Source organism: Canis lupus, chromosome 3 (assembly GCF_011100685.1).
Source record: "Canis lupus familiaris isolate Mischka breed German Shepherd chromosome 3, alternate assembly UU_Cfam_GSD_1.0, whole genome shotgun sequence".
Taxonomy (NCBI): Eukaryota; Metazoa; Chordata; class Mammalia; order Carnivora; family Canidae; genus Canis; species Canis lupus.
In genome coordinates, this window is record NC_049224.1 from 90,372,539 (window position 1) to 90,390,951 (window position 18,413).

At 37.2% G+C, this 18,413-nt stretch overlaps 1 long non-coding RNA gene across 1 annotated transcript in view; it reads left to right on the top strand.

Annotated features, from left to right (window-relative positions):
* The first annotated feature begins 10,407 nt into the window (after positions 1-10,407).
* The window catches only part of LOC111095408, a 31,979-nt gene continuing 23,973 nt past the window's right edge, over positions 10,408-18,413 (top strand). Inside the window, exons 1-2 of the long non-coding RNA XR_005356469.1 lie at positions 10,408-10,572; positions 15,800-15,880. This is a non-coding gene — a long non-coding RNA (uncharacterized LOC111095408). The remainder of the gene's footprint in view (positions 10,573-15,799; positions 15,881-18,413) is intronic.

Sequence of the window (18,413 nt, forward strand, 5' to 3'; positions counted from 1 at the left end):
TATCCTTGACCCCAGCTAAATTTATGTCTCCTGGGTTTTGCTTTCTCGTAACATATTATGCATTTCTCTCATAATCATAATCAATCTAATTTTTATTAATATTTTTATATTTACTGGCTTGAAGCCTTTCTTTTGTTCTTTTGAAAGTCAATGCAGAAAAAAAGAAAGTCAATGCAGACACAGATCTTCTCCATTTTAGTCCAAGCTGTCAACCCAATGGGCATTTATAAGTAGTTTTAGTGGGATCTGAGGTGCTGACATAAAGAAGAAAGTACGATTTTTTTAGCTCTAACTTTTTGATGATTAAAGCCCAGCCAATGTAGAATATGTGATAAGATGAGTAGAAAATATGAAAATAAAGACTAAGGATAGAACTTGGAAAGCCAACTGCATGAAAGAAGAAAGTGAGAATGATGTCAAGGAAGCAAGTACAAGAACAACAGAGGAAAACAGCACATTCAGCTAAGGGCGGAAAACATTTTAAGTAAAAGTGAGCAAGTGACACAACCAAAATCCTCAGAAAAGTCAAATAGGTGTGAACAATCATTAATCTTTGTCTCATATATTGATATAAATGTATTTTTTAATTATATAAAAAGAAACAGTTATCCCTTTAAAGTGAACTGAACAGCATCAATAACTCACATTTAGATGTGAAATGAGCCTCAGTTTCCATGGCCATCCTCTTTTGAGGGCATTGCTATGACCTCACATTGACCATCATATTAGCAAGATGTGCCTCCCAAATACTTTCTTTTGTCCAATTTTTGTATGTTGTATCTTCTTTGTGAAAGAGGGGCTTTTTGTTCAAAATGTCAATTCCTCCTTATAGGCATAAAAGGCCATTATTTCTTTTAAAAACTTATATTAAGGGTATCTGAGTGGCTTAGTTAGTTAAGCATCCAGCTCTTGATTTTGGCTCAGGTCATGATCTCAGAGTGATGAGATGGAACCCCCGGTTGGGCTCTGTGCTGGGCATGGAGCCTGCTTAAAATTCTCTCTCCTCTGCCCCCCTCTCCACTTCTCTCTCTAAAGAAAAAACAAAAACAAAAACACCTTATATGTAGTACTAATCATGTCAGAGCCATGTAGCCTTCATTTCCTAGACGTAATGGAAATTCACAAAAAGATGTTGCCCATGCCCTTACGGAATGTATTCTAGTACATTGGGGATGGACACAAAACAACTGCAAAATGGACTGTTTTCATTCAGTTACAGTAAATGCTATGAAAAAGAGATGGAATTTAATGAAGTGTCTAACAGGAAGATTGGGACTTGGGGAAATGAAAGACAGAAATGTGCCAGGTAACATGGGTAAGGATACGTTAAAGGATATGCCCACTATAAAAGCGTCTGTAAGTCACAAAGAGGAATGGCACATTCAAGGAGCTACCTAAAAGACTGATGAAAATGGAATAAATAAACTTAGGGGAAGAATAAAGAAACTTAGGGGTAAAATGGTATGAAATTAAACTAATCTGGTAGGCAAGGGTCAGTTTACACATGATAGATCATGACTATGTAGAAAGATCAATCTCTGTCTTGTATAGAGGAGTGATTGAGCTATTGAGAATGGAAGTAGGGAGAACCACCTGGATATGAGGTGGAAGGAAGCATTAAAGGGGCTACCATTATTTTAGGACCAATGACATAATAGCTGTGTTCAGTAATTGCTCTGGCACAGAGTAAGTCTTCGATAAAGATTAACAAAAACATAATTATTGTAATCAACATAGGATCCTGAAACATATCAACTTACTGAATATGAAATGATTACTGGGATTTGCTGCCAGGTGAATAATTGTCTCCTGATACCAGGAGAATTGACCCACTGGATGGTTTCTGGGCATCCTTCAAACCAATTTTGAATGACATTCTTTGCAGGGTAACTCTTTCCTGCCGAACTTGCACTCTGCCTCTGCACTGGTGTAACCTCTCACAGATAGAGCAGGGGCTGCTGTTCTATGCTGATCCACAGATAACAGGTAGGATGCATTTCCTGGGTTCAGCTGTCCCTGTTGCTAAGAGTACAGTGACTATCTTCAAGAACACATTTTTTTCCTAGAAGCTTCCTCTTTAATCCCCTTGACATACGTGCTGAAGCCTCAGGGAGGGTCAAATTTCATTCAGGTAAAAGTGCCTTTGGACAACTTCATTTTGTGTTCCATAATACAGCTGCACCATCGATAAGTTAACTAATGAACATGCTCTAAACAATGGTGTATTGGCAGCAGAGCTCTGAAAAATAATTAGCAACAACCACAATAGAATCTGAATTAACTGTGGAATTTACCATTTTTAATAATGACTATTGTCCATGGTGAAAAGGACAGTCTTGGCAATTCGATGATTTCTTTATACATTTTGCAGTTTTACATCAAGCTGAGCTTGTGAGAAAACTTTGCACAGCCTTATAAATGAAGGCTTAAAGTGAGTGCTCACCTATGAAGGCCTCGGTTTGTTTGCTGGAGGTAATATTACTGGATGGACGGGGCGGGGGGCAATAGTCTGAAATTAAGCTAATCTGGTAGACAGGGGCCAGTTCACACACAATAGATCATGACCATATAAAAAGATCGATCTCTGTCCTATATAGAGAAGTGGTTATGGATGGACAGAGAAAGTCTGGATTGGCTGAAGTTTGGGAGAAAATGAAAGTCTTTAGTAGATGATTTTTCAGCTTACAACATTTAGCCTGAATTTACCTGACTTAAATCTATGTACATACAAACCCTGGGAAATAGAGTTGCAGATCATAAAATACCGCACACAATCATTTTAATTATTTGGATTTTTCAAATTCCAAGGTGGTGTTGAGAGTGAATTTATTATCTTCAACCACCATGTTTGATTGTTAATGAGATCTCTTTCTATTGTTTTCCATAGTTAACCATTATGTGTTCAGAATAAGTCAATCTTCGATGCCAGATATACCAAGAGTTGTTCACTGAGCATGATCAAATAGCTGAGGATGAGCATCCTTTCCATGAACAGTTCTTTAATGAAGTCAAAGTAACTCAAGTAGGCCAAATCCTAAATTATTGCAATTGAATGAAACTACTAGTAGGAATTAAATTAATATGGCATATGTTCTCTCATTCAAAAAAAAATATTGCACTTCCTCAGTGTTCCAAGATCTATTCTAGACACAACAGATGCAGCAGTAAATAAAACAGTAAAAAAAAAAAAATTCCTATCCTTTGGATCTTGCTTTCTAGTGATGGAAAGCAGACAACAAACCAAATATGTGTTTATAGAGACGGAGAGTGGTCAGAGAAGACCTCGTTGCAGAGGTTATATATGAACAGAGATTAAAGGAAGGATCAAACCATATGGGTATATAAATACCTGATGAATATGGAAAGAGAAAACTGCAAACATTAAAACTTTGAGAACTAGCTGGGAGGTCAATGTTGCTGAAGCATGGTGGAACAATGGAAAGTTAGCAGGAGATGAGATCGGAGAAGTAACTCGAGTTTTTATTAGGTAGTTAGTTATTTGAAGACCACTATAAGAATATACCTTTATACTGCGGATGAAATGGAAACTGTGGCAGAGTAAGCATGGTCATAAAATCTTTTTTGTGCCTTCCATGGAGAGGTTGGGGGTATGTCTCTCCCTCTGAATCTGTAAGAGGAATCTCAGCAACTGCTTTGACTCACAGGGCACAACAGAAGTGGCTCTTTGCTAGTTTCTGGGACCAGGTCTTTAGAGACTGGCAGCCTATGCTTCCTGGCATTTGGAATACTCATTCTTGGAGGTCATCATACTCTGAGAAGCCCAACCCAAATAGAGAGACCATAGTAGACAATATTGTCAACAGCTAGATGCGCTCCCAGGCAACTGCCAGCATCCACTGCCAGCCATGTGGATGGGTTATCTTGAACATCCAGCCCAGTGAAGCCTTCGGATGACTTCATCCCCATTCACTGTTCCCATTCAGCATTTGCATAAAAGGTCCCAGCCAGAGTCACTTGGCTGAGACCAGTTAACACAGATGTTCACAGTTAAAGCTATTATATTTTAATGTAATTTGTGATGCAGTAATAGATGGCTGTAGAAGTATTTAATACAAGTTTCTTACTGTAGTCATATTCTGACTTACATTTTAGGAGGCTCACTATTTTTGTTGTATTAAAAATAGATGGCACAGAAGTAAAACTAGATATATTAGTTAGGAGACTGGCAAAATCATCCTTACATGAGAGTAGAGCACCTGGACCCGGGGAGTTAAATATGAAAGTTAAAAAAAGGGGGGATATGTTTCTAAGGTATGGATATGTTTCTAAGGTAGAGGTAATACATTTTGTTTATAGATCAACATCTATAAGGCTGTAGATCTATAAGATGTTATAGATCAACATCTATAAGGCTGTAAGATAAATAGAGGAGTCAAGAATGATTCCAAAATTTTTGTTCAATAAGCTGTAGAGCAAGTTTGGCAGCTAACAGAAGTGGTAGAAATCAAGACTTTGGTTTGGGGGATGTTAGTTTTGAGATGCCAGTTAGACATGGATGTAGGAATATCAAGTGTGCAGTTCTCTCTATGAGTCTGGAGTAGGTGAGAAGGCCATGCCAGAGACATACTTGAGTGCTCGCATTGGCAGCACATATACTAAAATTGGAACGATACAGAAAATATTTTTTTCTTTAAGATTTTATTTATTTACTTCAGAGAGAGAGCACAAACAGGGAGGAGTAGAGGGAAAGGGACAAGCAGAGCACACTGAGCACAGAGTCAGACACCGGGCTTGATCTCGCGACCCTGAGATGATGACCTGAGCAGAAATCAGGAGTCGACACTCCACCAGCTGAGCCACCCAGGCTCCCCGAGAAAGAACCATAAATAAACATGAGAAGAAGCCTAAGAATTATGCCTTGGGATACTCCTACTTTAAGTGATTGGAGAGAAGACAACAAACCAGAAAAGAATATTGAAGAAGAAAAGCCAATGAGATAGGAGTGATGTGAGGAGAGTTAGGACAAAGGAAGAAAGGTAATAAAGATGGAGGAGGGGTGACTCCCAAATGATGCTGACAGGTCAAGTGAGAGGGGGACTGAACTGATCACTGGACTTAGCAATAGGAAGGTCACAGTGACCTCTACAAAGCTGTTTCAGTGCATGGAGGAGGCAAGAACCTCTTTGGGCTGGGTTCAAAGGAAAGCGGAGAAGAGGCATTAGAGATGCAAGCATGGGCAGTTCCTTCAAGGAGGTTTTCTGTCATAGGGCAAGGAGAAAGAAGGCGTGCAATTGGATAAGTAATAAGATTAAGAGAAGTAAAGGGGCACTTGGGTGGCTCAGTTGGTTAAGCATCTGCCTTCAGCTCAGGTCAGGGTGTCGGGGTCTTGGGTTCCAGCCCTACATTAGGCTCCCTGCTCAACGGGTAGTCTGCTTCTGTCTCTCTCCCTTTGCTCCTCCCTGCCCTGCTTGTCCTCTCTCCACCTCTCTAATAAATAAATAAAATTTTTAAGAAAGATAAGTAGAGAGCTTTTTGTTTTGTTTTTATATATATTAAAATATGAAATAATTAATTATAAATTATTTATATCTATATTTATATAAATATTCATTTATTTAATTATTATTATTGAATTAATAATAAATATTAAAATATATATTTTAAGAGGGGACACATGACAGCACATCTGCATCCTGACACAAATGTTCCAGGAGAGAAAGAGAAAAAAACTGTTGCAGGATTGAGGGGGACTTCCTAGCACCATGTCCTTGAGGGGAAATTACACCAACGGTGTTAGGAGACCCAGCAGAATATGTTGAGCTGATGCCATTACGTGAGTAGACGTGGTGGTGAGATTGTTTCTACTTTTAAGGGTGGAGTAAGACACAAGGTCATCAGCAGAAAGTGAGATTGGGAGCCAATATGGGGGATGCTTGGGGAGAGAAGAGAAGTTGTAACATAATTATCTAGGAGAGGGAAACTAATCGGACTAGGAAAATGTTTTCTGATCACAGGGTGGTGTTCGGGGCCCACTTGACGTTAATGGTCATGAATTTAAAAGGAGACCAGCCAGCGTAGTCTCCAGCCATGTCTGGCTGTGTGGGTGAAGATGTCAGGTAAAATTTAACCTGGGCTAGTATTGTGAATTGCATGAAGAAACAAAAGGGGGAATGGTTGGGATGTGTGCAGGGGTTGTTTATAATGATTATCCATGAAGCTGAAACTGAGGTCTTAACTATTATTGTGTCATAGTGTTAAAACCAAACAAACACAACTTTTCATTATGGTAATAGAGCTGGAAATCTGGGTTCTACTAAGGTCTTTCTTTGTTGGACCATCTTATTCCAACAAAATCTCTAAAATTAATTTAATCAACATTTACCTAGTATCTGGTCTGTGGATGATAAAAGATTATGGGCAGAGAGCTTCTGAGAACAATTTTGATGCAAAAACGGGAAAGGTTGGTTTTTGATACTGGTTACAAAGACATTATCCTACTTGGAATTGTTTAGTACTCATTAGAGAGACATTTTCATGACTAGGATTTAGCATCCACTTAGCATTCATGGTGAGCTGAGACCTTTATGGAAAATATAAACAACATTCTCCCTGTTTTTATGGAGCTTTACAGGCTACTCTGAGCCTTTGTCAAGTACCTAATAAAGGGGAGAAGAACTTGTTCTAAATTGCTATTGTAGCAATGCAAGAAGGGGGGTTTTGTTTCTATGAAGTTTAAGAAGTACTTGGCAAATAAATTCAAATCTAACCAACAAGTTCACTTCTTCAATTATCTTGCTTCAATAAAGGTTGCTTCATCTTGAAACAAGCTTTCCTGGAATCCCCATAATGCTAATGAAGTCCTCATTCATCATTCCTAATTCCTTATCAGAGGCATATTGCATTTTCTTCTTATAAATCTTTATTGTGATCAAAGAGTCAATTAAAGAGAGATTAATCTTTTTTTTTTTTCCAGGTAGGAAAACTTCTCATTCTTCAATTCAAATTGTAATTGCAGTTTTTACCTTTAAATCCTGTAGTAGATGCTAGGGAAAAAAAAAAAAAATTACATAACATGTAATATCATTACCAACACAGCTATTTTGTAGTGCCATTTGCATTTACCTTGGTAACACTGCCCTAAATAACTTATATATTCTCGTTCTCTGTCTAGGTGATTTGAATCTCCGTGGGAGGTTTTCAAAAGATTTATATTCATTGAATAAATAGTGACCACGTCTTCTTGCTAAACTTATAAATGGCTTTTTCTTCCCTGAATTTGGCTCTCTATATTGTATTCTTAAACTGTTTTGCTTGCAATCTGCCCTAAATTGCATTGTGACAGTTCTCAGACCTGAGTATTCTTTTGAAGACCTATTTTCTCTTGTATAGATACAAATATAACTTGAAAGCCATGTTAAGGCCTGTTTCCTCCTACAAGCTTTGAAACAAAAATTTGAAACTGTATAGTACAACATCTGGCTGACGAGCCTCCTCCTCTGGTTGTGCTAACACGGACCCTGCAAACCGATGCCCCAGTATTAAATGAAACACGCCAAATTCTGTTGTCAAGCATACTCCCCATTGATCCTCAAAAATAGATTCCCTTAAAGTGTTTTCATTTGGATCTGAAAGGAATCTTGGAAGAAACCTTAGAGATTTTGAGTTCAACCCCCTAATTTTTTAAATGAGCTAGGAATTTTGAGACTTGCCCAAGCTTATAAGGCTAATTCAGAAACCAACAAGCCCTAATCCATTTCTTGATTTTCACTTCAATGTTCTTTCTGGTACACCACACCAGGATGAATAAATAACTACACCACGCATGTCTGTGCATTTTATAACCCAAATTACACTGATGGAGTTTAAGATTGTACTGATAGCTGGGCTTTTGGATACTTCTAATTTACGTGACCATGGCTTAATTTGGGGAACATCTAAATGAATGTCAGTTAGATGTCCCCCGATAATCAGAAACGTCTGGTATGCCAGTTGGCTGGGATTGGTGGTAGTGAAATTGGCAGTTAGGAAACTATTTAGAAGAGGGATTAGGAAGCTGCCCAGAAATAATTTATCCTTAAAGTTAGAGAAAGCCAAGAAGTATTCAAGTTCTAAAACTCGTGGGTCAGAATTAGACAGGGGTTCTTAGAACTGCAGAATAACCAACATTCAGATTAACCCCTGAGCCAAGGTGCTTACGGAGGTTTATAATAAGAGAATGTTGCTTCAACATCCATCGCCACACCTTAGAGATGCAAGGCTCTACTAGTAGTGCATTTGCAGGGGCACAGAATTTTTTTTTTTTTTTTGGCACAGAACTTTTGATGTTGGTATTAGCAGGTTGGTAGGAGAAATGGTGCCTTAGTCATGGGCTGTCTTATTGCCGGTGACAATGATCTCCCTCAAGGAAAACTAGAATAGAAAAGTATGAGTCAACTCAGTAATATGCAGACCCTAAGAGCATAAAAATTGCCTCTGTAGGACACTCAGAACATAGAAGAAGGCTCAGGTTTTGTGACTTGTGGGGAGCCTGAGTCAGATAAATGTAGGTATTATGGATCCCAGGCTGATATGTCCTAAAAGAATATGAATTATCCATCTCCATGATTAAGAACACTTAACTTGGAGTACCTATTGATTAATGATAGCTGAAGAAATGGAAAGATGTCTGAAGGGAATAAGGCAAGTGTCAGAAGCCTAGAGACCCTTAGCTAACAGTGGATTGAAGAATGGAAGTAAAAGAGGCCATTGCTTTGAAGAGTTTCCATCTAGAGGCCTGAACATTTAAAAAAATGTGTCCATGCTTCTGGTGGAGGATTTCTTTTTATTTATTTATTTATTTATTTATTTATTTATTTATTTATTTATTTGGTGGTGGAGGGTTTCTGATATGCGTGTGACAAATTTGGGGTACTTTTTTAATGCAATGAGTTTTCTAACTATTATGCCCTTTCTTTCATAACATTTGTCATGCTTATCTAAATCCAAAAGCATAGCTGAGAAAAGATTGGAAGAGCCTGATATGTAGAACAAGAAAATCAGTATAATTTAGCATGTTAACATGTTTCTGGTCATCTTTATATGTATGTATTCACTTTTTGATCATCTATCAGCTTCTCTCATTTTTGATAAATGCATTTCCAACATTTAGTACCTGTGCACATGAAGAAAGCTCCCTTCATATAAATAAATCTACTGCCTAATATTTTAAGTTGCTGTGATCTTCATTTATATGTCTCAGAATAATGCCAGGCTGTTAAAATATTAATACAGTTACAGACAATATGGTAATAGTAATGATAATGATAATAATAGCTAATGATTATTAGGACTCATTATGTACAAGGCAATGTATCTATCGTACCTCTTACCATTTAATAATTAAAATAACATCATGATATTATGAGTTAACATGTATTCTTTAAAAAAAAGATCTACTCATGTGTTTTAGACACAGAGAGAGAGAGCACTCAGGAGTTGGGCATGGGTGGAGGGAGAGGGAGAGAGAGGATCTCAAGCAGACTCCTTGCTGAGTGCAGAGCCAGATGTAGGGTTCTGTAGATCCCATGACCTTGAGATCATGACCTGAGCCAAAATCAAGATTCAGTCGCTCAACCAACTGAGCCTTCTAGGTGCCCCATGTTAAAGTGTTTCCCTATTTCCATTTACAGAAGTGCAATTAGAGAAAAAAACTTGCCCAAAGTTACACATATCCAATAGGGTTCAAATCTAGATTCAGAATCTGATTCTAATTCAAACTGTATGTATAAAGATATGTTAGAACAAATAAGCTAACTCCAACTTGATGAAAGGACACTACAAAGAAATTAGAGAATTAGAAGCCATTTCAGGGGGAAGAATGCCTTCAGGGAGAGTCTATAAGAAGGAAGAAGTGTCTTTCCCAAGGAAGACTTCCTTCAGACTTTCTGTGGTGAGGTAACTAGTTATTTTGACTATAGAAGAATTTCATTAGTACCCTCCTGATTTTGAAGTATTGCAAATCAATGATTACTGACATGTATTGTGTTGATAACTATTAAGATATAAGTTCTCGGGAAGGTTTCATTCAAAACCTAGCTTACCAGCTAGTTTCACAAGTCACACTAAAAATGCTCCAAATAGCAACTGAGTTGGCATCTAAGAATTTTAATCAATACTCCAGTTTCTAGGAGGCATTCCTGTTAATGAGAGCACAGACAAGAGGATGACTGAGGAACCACCAGTCCACAGCTCAGGCTCTAAGTCCTGAAACAGAATAAGGCTTGAGCCTCAAGAAAAAGGCATTTATACATCTCAATGATAGTTCTGGACTAAGAGACCCCAGTCTTAGTCCCACTAGAAAAGTTTACTATCACTCCCACTAAGTTGTCAGAACTACTTTCTGAGTCACAAACCTCCCTTATGATCTCATAAATTAATTCTTCTTGCACCCAATGGGCCAGAGATTCATTAGTACACACCCACCACCAGCTGTCTCTGCACTGGTTAAATTCCTCTTACACCCAGAAACAAAATTTGGAATTGAACTTGTCCTCAAGGACGTGTGAATTGTATTAGCATCCAAGTGAAAGTAAAAAGGTCCATGTGCTGGTTGAAGAGCAAACAGTAAGCCTGGTGAGATATCTGTTTGCTCAGAATGAATAATCAGAGGGGAGAAGATCGGAAATTTAAAATGAATAGGAAATTTAAAAACTCCCCAGCCTAAAAGGAGGGGCACTTCATGCAAAAAAATTAAAAAAAAATAGAAGTTATAGCATGAGACAATGTTAATGATGAGCTGTCAATGAGACTTTTGAAAATATGTTAGGTGTTCCAAGCAGACAGGCTCAAGAGTAAGAATCGTAGGAAGACACAATATTCTTCTAGTTTCTGGGGCTTTGTTTTCCTTTTTTCCAAAAATGTGCAATTGTTTGCAGTACCTTTCTATTGATTGGTTAAGTTAACTTATAACTACCTTAATATTCAATCTTCATTATTGATATTCTATGACTGGTCTTACTGATATTGCATTTTCTGGAATTTTGTTAACTCTTTAAAGGCCAAATGTAGTTATGCTTCTAAATTAGAAGTAAGCCATCCTTGGCACCAATGAAAGAGGGAAAATGTATAATTTAACAAAAACCTAAGAGACTGTGTTGGGATGTTATTCTGTCTCACATTGTAGCAAGAGGCTTATGCTGTCAGGAAATTTTGGGGAGATACATAAGAACCCTTATTTGATTAATTATTATTATTGAAATTTTTACCTTGACATGGGGTCATCCAAAATGTATCACCACTGAGTTAATCTTATCAAATACCTCTTCACGTCTGCTTGCTGAAACACCCTCTGTGGCAGATGGCAAAAGACTCAAAGGTCAAAGATGGGATATTAAATGCTGAGCTTCTGAACATCTGGAAGGCTTTTTTTTTTTTTTAAGAAGGAAGAAAAAAAGAAAAGTAAATATATGTAGGTGTCATTTGCTCTCTTTCATATTAACATGACAAAGTATACTTCCTTGCAAGTCAGCCAAGGGGATTTTGATTTTGATAGAATATATCACAAGAGGAGACGTTCCTCCTCTCCCTATTACACCTGCACAGACGATTTATTTGCTGCACCCTCAGGCAATGAGCAGCCTGATGGTGATGGAACTCATCAGCATGCCCACAAGCACCATCTGTGCAGGAGCTAGGCTAATGAGCAAAGTAAGTAGGGGCTGGCGAGAGACTGGCAGTGAGGGGAGAGGGCAAGGTGGCTGGCTTTAACTCCAAGCAATCCAGAGGTGGACTTTCATATAAAACACTAAGTCTCAGCCATGGCTGCTCATTAGGCTTACAAGGGGAACTGTTTCCGACTTTCAATGCTCACACTCTTTAGATCAGATGATTCCAAATATCTAGTGATGGGGTCTAGACGCCATATTTTTTTTTGACTTTCCAGATTATTTTTATGGGCATTCATTTAGGAGAACCACTGGCAGAGAGGGTAATGTGCTGAATTCACTCTGCTCCATACGTACAGGTTTGGATTCAATGCACAAGACGTTGTTACTCAAGTGTATTCCAGGACTGCCAATATCAGCCTCACCCAAGAGTTGTTGGGACTGAAGAAACTTATGCCCCACCCCTACGGTTGCTGCCATTTAACAAGATCCTCAGATGATTCACATTCACATTAAAGTTTGAAAACCATTCAATTAGGATGTTGCTTTTTAAATCGTGGAATTGGAAAAATTGTAAATCAGAGAACTGCTTTTCAATTTGTAGAGAATCTATGGGGACGGATTTAAGACAGAAAGTGTTACATATTTCATTCTATCAATCATTCAATAAAAATATGTAGAATACTATGGACTAGTTGCTCGAGTGGATTCTAGGAACAAAATGGTGAACTTTTACAGGTGGAATCCCATATAAATGTGCGATGAGAACTGTGATAAAGGTTAGAAAGAGCATCCCGTCTCCACAAGCCCCCCTCCATCCCAAACTTCTTCAAGGGATTACCAACCTGCTTAGAGTCAAATCGTAACACACCTACATCAGGTCTTCATGACCTGTGGTTACTGTCAAGTAATTATTTCTTCTTGTGCTTGAGCCACACTACACTTACTAACATTTTCTTAGCCTTGCTCTGATCTTTTTCTATCCATTTTGGGTTCTCTGAAATGCTTCTTTCCCTGTCCTGTCACCCGCAAGTACTTAACCTTAGTAAATCCTTTTCATCACCTTTTTAGATAGATCAGTCTCCTTGGTTATAAGATTATTCCCTTCAAGATTACTGGTCTTGAACTAAATTAAGCACTTTTTTTTTTAAAATTAAGCATCGTTTTGTTGATGTAAACTCCACCTTCACCAGTAGACCAGTAGATGCAAGCTCCTTGAAAGAATGGTTCACACCTATTTGTGTTCACACTTTATCTTCAGCGATGAGCACAAAGTCTAGCACATGTGACATGGTCAACAACTAGTTATTGGAATAGTCAATACACATTTGGATGAATAAATAAACCAAGACATGGTAGTCAAGGAGGGCAATAGTGTCAAATATCCCCGAACAGTCAAATAAGGTGAAAATGGAAAATATCTGTTGGATTTAGTGATGTAGGTAAAACAAATATCAAGAATGCAACATATATGAGCTTCCTTTTGTAATTTCACAGGTCTTACCAGCATACTGAGAGTAGCAGAAAACACCATGGTAAAGAAACACATTTTAACCACTTTAACACAATGATTTTGGTACTTTATTCGGTCCCAGAACCATTTGCCCAAAGTACAAATTCCTAATGTTCCAGGGAATTATTATTTTGATGAGCAATATTTGAGTGGTCCTGTATTCCCATGAGAAGCGATGATCTTCAATGCATGGGAGCATTTGATGTTCCCCTAGCATGTTGGCTCTGAAAGTTTTCACCTTGAAGTACCACTTCCACTCACATTTCACAAGGCTTCAGGTCAACAGAGAAGGGAAGTGCCATCTTGTATAAACCCAGAGGACTAGAGTCAACCAAATAATATAAATATATTACTAAATATAGTAAGCTGCTATAATGATTTCCAAATCTTTTGATCACATCAGACACATTTGCTCATCATTTAAGATGTCACTAATATGCCTTTTTTTTTTTTTTTTTTTTTTTTTTTTTTTTTTTTTTTTTTTTTACCAATCTTCATCTTTGCTTCCATATGTGTGCTACTAATATAAATTGTGCTCACCTCTGGACTAGCACTCTTCATACTGTGCTGAAGTATTTCTTGCTTGACTGCACACTTCCTAAAAGGCAGAGCCTTTTTATTGTCCCCTCGAGCTAGTCCAATGTTAGTATGAAGGCTCCTTTAAGAATCAATTATTTCCTGAATGGATACAATAATTAACCCTCCATTTACCTCTCTGTCTTTGGGAACACTGCATCTCCAACACCAAGCACAGGCTTAATATCAAGAAGAAACTCAAGCAGTGCTCACTGAATCTTTATATAAATGAGGAAAAATATTTTACCAAACTAAGCCTCAGTTTCCTTGTCTCAGAAAAAAAGTATTTCTGAAGATGAAAGGCACTATCTATAGAAGCAACAAGTCCAGGACTTGATACATAAGAAGGCAAAATAGCATTTTTTTCCTTATCTTTGAAATAATAAAGGTTAATTTGGCCTGACCTTAGTATGAAGTGATGAATTTTTTTCAGATAACATAGGAACTTCACTAGTTATTATTAACCTCCAATAAAAGAAATAAGAGCAGAGTAACCCCCAAATTAAATTTGATCCTTTAGGGTAAATTATGGATAAAAGTTGATAGAACATAGGGATGCCTACGTGGCTTAGCTGGTTAAGCATCCAACTCCTGATTTCAGCTCAGGTCATGATCTCAGGGTCATGAGATCAAGCCCCTACATGCTCTGTGCTGGGCGTAAAGTCTGCTTAAGATTTTCTCTCTCTCCCTATCCCTCTGCCCTTCCCACCCCTCTCTCTCAAAAAATTTTTTTGATAGAACATATACTATTATGTAGGATAATTTGATGTTTTATAATTAATAAATAGTACTTAGGCCACACCTTTCAATTACATATATAGAAAACTAGAAGCTAAGAGGAGAGAATTTCAAAAAGGTAAAAGTCTTAAGAAATGATGTCTCTTATTCAAGAAGACTGAGAGGGGTTGTGATGGATATCTAGTAGATCTTTTTCCCACCTACCATCCAATCTCCCATTTTCTTTGCTTGTCACATTTCTTTTCCTTAGGTGACTGTACTGAATTGACTTAATTGTCCATTTGGCTCAGAGGGAATAGACATATTCTCTTTTAGTCCAGAAGTTAGTAGGCAACTCTAGCTTAGTCTTACACAACCAGTAATATTTAGGGTTCATCCTCCTTATTCATGGACTCCATATTTCGAATTACTCTACTTTCTGAAGTGTACTTGTAACACTCAAATAAGCCATCCCGATGTTTCTCCAGTCATTTACAGACATTCACATAACAGCAAAATACTTCTTACCCGATGTATACATCCCCAGCTGAGGTCAAACATGATGAAGCTCTGACTTTTTATTTCTGCTCTTCCACTATAAACAAGTTTCCTTTTCAAGGTCTAGTTAATGCAAAGATTTTCCACATTTTTGTGCTTTTGATTTGTGCTTTACTGTTTAAAAATGACCCCAAGCAGTAGCTGAAATGCTGTCTAGTGTTCCCAACAGCAAAAAGGCTGTGCGGTGCCTTATGTAAAAATGTGAATGTAAGTTAGTCTTCATTTGAGCATAAGATACATTGCTGTTGGCTATGAGTTTAATGTTTATGAATCAACACACATATTAAATAAGATGTGTTTAAACAGAACACACATAAAGCAAGGTTATGTATTGATTGGTTTATGAGAATGCCATGACCAGAGGCTCACAGGAACAGAGTCCATGTTCCTGTATCACACCTAAGAGCTACGGTTTAGTATTGGTTCATTCAGTGCTTGTGGCAACTGTATAGAACATAGTTAATGTGGATAAATAAAACTGACTGTATTTCCATGGACTTTTGTTTGAGCTAATTAGGAAGAGGTCTTTGTGCCTTCTTTTGCTGATAGTATTGAATCCTAGAGTTAGGTAGCTTCCAAACTTCCTAAAGTCAGAGAAAGCCTGTCTGAGAATAGAAGCAAGAGAAAAGAAATAAAGGTTTAGAGTTAGAACAAGATAAAAGTAGAGGAGAGAGAAACAAGAAAGAGAAGATATGAATGAAAAAAAGGCACTGGGACTTGGTGCATATGAACCCCTCGGTCTCAACAGTGACTAAAATAAACTTACCTCAGATTTTTTTTAGTACCATAAGCCAATAAACTACCTCTTTCTTTTGTCTTTTCCTTTCCTTAGATAACTGAAGCTGGTTTTCTGTTACTTGTAAATCAAGGAGTCCTAAAACAAAAAATGGATGTCACAAAATATTGACCGCAGGTGATCATGTTTTCTTCTTAGTTGCAAGAAGGAATTGACAGTTTATTAAGGATTAGAATCTGTTGTCTATAAAATAGATTCTGGTAATTAAAAACCATAAATATTTTGTGAGGGATGTTTCAGAATGCTTTTCCTCTAATATTTTTAGAAAAGAAATACATATCAATGTGCCTGTGATATGGTAAGAATAAATTTAAGTCATTTTTTTTTCAGTTAAGAATAGCTCATGTCTAATTAAGTCCTTTAATGAAAAGTTTGAAAGATGGGGATTCAAACATACCCATATTTGAATCTTAGTCTTTCTATTTACGTGCTTTGTGACCTTAATTTTTCTAGGTCTTATTTTCTTTGTATGAAAAAGTAGGCATATAATGTGTACTGATATTTGCACATAGTAGGTGCTCATTTTTTCTTGAAAGAACAAATAGTTGAAAGGATTAAATGAAGCAATATAAATAATAAGATTGGCATAGAGCCTTGAAGCATAGTACCTTCAATTAAAAGTGTCTATCATTTATCTTTGGTCCTTTTCTATCATTTGTCTCATACTTAAGAATATATATGCAATTAGTTAATAGAAAATTTAAAAAATCTATCAACTTCTTACTTTGTAACAAATACAAATATGTATTTTATCTCATCTCTGTCCTAGGCATTGTAGGATTTACTTGAGATGATATAAGATAAAAACAGCACCGTTTATCTTCTCAAGGAGTTTGTCAACCAAAGAAAGTGTAAATAATGCAGACAAATGTAATTTCAGGTAGACTTATTTAAGTGCCTTTCTTGACATTCATAGTTACAACATATGTTGGGTTCCTAAGGAAGGAGAGGTACTTACATGAAAAATGATGGTGCTTGAAATGAGGGCTAAGAAAGCGGATCAGGATTCACCAGACAAGAATTCAATAGGTGGTCCAAGTGAAACTGTGGACTCATCAGGGCAACTAAGTGTAACCAAATAGAATGGAAAAGCCCTTGAGATAGCAAAGCAGACAAAACTTTCTTGTTGTTCTATTAAGAAATTAGTGGAAGAGTCTGAAAACTAGAAGTTTCATAGGATAAGCTGATTTGCAGCATACTCTCCAAAGTCTTACTCAAAGGTATGCATTATCATCTTCAATTTTTACTAAAAATGGGCATGAAAACATTCCCAATTCTGTCTTCTAAGAAAATTCACCTCACTGGATTTCTTTGCTCTGGAAATCAATGTAAATTTTCAATTTTCATTTCTTTATACTTATTTTAAAATATTACAATACATATAAGCATGTATGTTTTTTTTTTTAAAAAAAGCATCTATGTTTTGATAAATTCCACTTTTTTTCCAAATTTTTCTCTCTGCATGTTTTTAAAATTAAAAATCAAAACAACCAATGCTACCTTTTAGTACTTTCTCAATGGCTGGTATTTTAAAAAATTCTTTACCATCTAACCCCTACATGTTTCTCACCAGTGTTTTCTTCCCCAAGTTCACATTATCCATTTAAAGACTTACAATTTTTCTTAAAATGCACTACAGACTTTTCTTTCTACACTCCTCTGTTTGGTAAAGAACTAGAATATCACAAACAAGAAAACACCACTAGGCTCAAGATACTCATTCTAGAGTTTTGCTTTACTTTAACCCAACCAAAACTGTGATACCTAGTAATAGGTTTTATTGAAACATATCAGGCCCTCTATATTGTTCCCCAGTCTCCCTTATTCCACATTACCTTCCCATTCCCTTTCCACATGCATTCTGCAGAACAACAGGATTGCGTAAAATGAGCCAAATTTGAAACTGATCAAACAGGCTAGGTATTGATTACAAAAGTTGTTGAAGACTGTTTTACCCATTCTCAAATGAAAATATTTGATGGCAGGAGGAAGAGAATTTGGAAAACTGATAGAAGAAACGTGTAAAGGAAACACTAGTTACCGTTGCACTTCTTAGTACCCGATCTCACTCTTGCCAACATGCCAAGTCTCATTATCAGTTTGATGGTGGCTGAAATGCTGTGCATCCACATGTTTTAGTTCTTTGCCCTATGACTTCATTTTTATAGTGAAAACAGTGGAAATATACTAGGAGGGACTAATCCATAAAATGTGTATCTGCTTTAACATCTTCTAGTTGAGCTCCATGAAGGAGGAATTATTATTATTTTTTGAGAATCCCAAATGAGTTTCAGAAGGATCTCAATAAGAAGTGGAGTAGGAATGACTTCCATGCTTGAAGGCTCTTTGACAAACAACAACCAAGAAACGTGCACTCTCGTGCACATCAGTAACAGATAAAGACAGCTGTTGGGCTGGCCTCCTCCCTTTCCTTGGAACACAGCTGCCAAGGGAGGCACTCTCCTGCAGATGTTTCCCACTGGTCAGGTGGGAAGTCAAGCTGTGCAGGCATCACAGTAGGCATTGCAGTAAATCAGATAGCATCTCCTCTGGAAGAAGGCCAAGCTGCCCTTAAACATGTTAGGTACAGCTCCTTAGTAGCTTAGGGAAAGGGGATCCATTTCAATCATGTCCAAGAACATCCCTCAAA